Below are 1,928 nucleotides of genomic sequence, written 5' to 3'. Positions count from 1 at the left end.
GCCCGATCCTTGTTTTTGGGGAGGTGGATACTGGCCGGGGGGTGGGGCAGGCGGTGGGGAAATGTTGGGTTCAGAGCAAGCTGACCAATCGCTGGTCCCGAGGGAATTAGCGACTTTGTCCTGCTCGGGGGCGTCTGGGGCCCAAAGGTGAGGCCAAGGAGAGGTGACCAAACAGTGTTAATTCTTCGAAAGCACGTTGACGCTTTGTTCCTCTTGTTTTAAACACGAGGGTCACCCAGTGCAAATCTTGTCTTCCTGTCTCTCATTCCTTTCTCCTTCAACCCTTCCCTCTCCTCCTCCTCCCAACTCCCATATCCACCTCTCTCTCCTCCCCTTGCCCCCCTCTCTCTCCTCCCCTTGCCCCCCTCTCCTCCCCCCTTATCCCCTTCTCTCTCCTCCCCTTGCCTCCCCTCTCTCTCCTCCCCCCTTATCCCCCTCTCTCTCCTCCCCTTGCCTCCCCTCTCTCTCCTCCCCCCTTATCCCCCTCTCTCTCCTCCTCTACCCCTCTCTCTCTCTCTCTCGCCTTCCCTCTCTCTCCTGCTCCCCTGCCACACTCTCTCCCTGTCCTCTCCACCACCCCCTCATCACTCCTTCCCGCTCTCTTTCTCCCCTTCCCCTCCTCCTCCTCCTTTCCTCTCGCTTCCTGAACAGTCCCCCGATGAAATGGCCTGATCAGGGCCCCAACAATCACTTGCCATTTAAAGCATTCCCCTTTTAAGACTGCCAGAGATCATTAACGCTGTGCGATGGTGCATCAGGCTGGCTTGTGTTGACTTCCCGTTTAAGTGTATCACCGTGGGACCCACAGAAACATCGGTGCTTGGCTTGAATCCGTTTCCCTTTTAAAGGACCCTGTACCCAATGTGCAGTGAGTGCGAATTCCTGCAGAGGAGACACAGCTCACAATATGTCCAACTCAATACATCCAGGGCCCTGTATTATTAAGTACGAAAGTGTCCATTTGACCCATCTGCTCCATGCCCTTGTTTCTGCCCTCCCCCTCACCTCCATCTCACGGACACCGGAACTGTGCACAGTAACTCCCAGTATGATACGGAGACCGGAACTGTGCACAGTAACTCCCAGTATGATACGGAGACCGGAACTGTGCACAGTAACTCCCAGTGTGATATGGAGACCAGAACTGCGCACAGTGACTCCCCGTGTGATACAGAGACCAGAAATGTGGACAATAACAGCCAGTGTGATACGGAGACTGGAACTGTGCACAGTAACTCCCAGTGTGATATGGAGACCAGAACTGTGCACAGTGACTCCCAGTGTGATACGGAGACCGGAACTGTGCACAGTAACTCCCAGTATGATACGGAGACCGGAACTGTGCACAGTAACTCCCAGTGTGATACGGAGACCGGAACTGTGCACAGTGACTCCCAGTGTGATACGGAGACCGGAACTGTGCACAGTAACTCCCAGTGTGATACGGAGATCGGAACTGTGCACAGTGACTCCCAGTGTGATACGGAGACCGGAACTGTGCACAGTAACTCCCAGTGTGATACGGAGACCAGAACTGTGCACAGTGACTCCCAGTGTGATACGGACATCGAAACAGTGTAGAGTAACTCCCAGTGAGATACGGAGACCGAAACTTTGCACACGAACTCCCAGTGTGATACGGAGACCGGAACTGAGCACAGTGACTCCCAGTGTGATACGGAGACCGGAACTGAGCACAGTGACTCCCAGTGTGATACGGAGACCGGAACTGTGCACAGTAACTCCCAGTGTGATACGGAGACCGGAACTGTGCACAGTGACTCCCAGTGTGATACGGAGACCGGAACTGAGCACAGTGACTCCCAGTGTGATACGGAGACCGGAACTGTGCACAGTAACTCCCAGTGTGATACGGAGACCGGAACTGTGCACAGTGACTCCCAGTGTGATATGGAGACCGGAACTGT

The sequence above is a fragment of the Cetorhinus maximus genome, unplaced genomic scaffold (assembly GCF_964194155.1).
Source record: "Cetorhinus maximus unplaced genomic scaffold, sCetMax3.hap1.1 HAP1_SCAFFOLD_1004, whole genome shotgun sequence".
In the NCBI taxonomy this organism is placed as follows: Eukaryota; Metazoa; Chordata; class Chondrichthyes; order Lamniformes; family Cetorhinidae; genus Cetorhinus; species Cetorhinus maximus.
Note: the sequence above shows the minus strand (reverse complement) of the source record.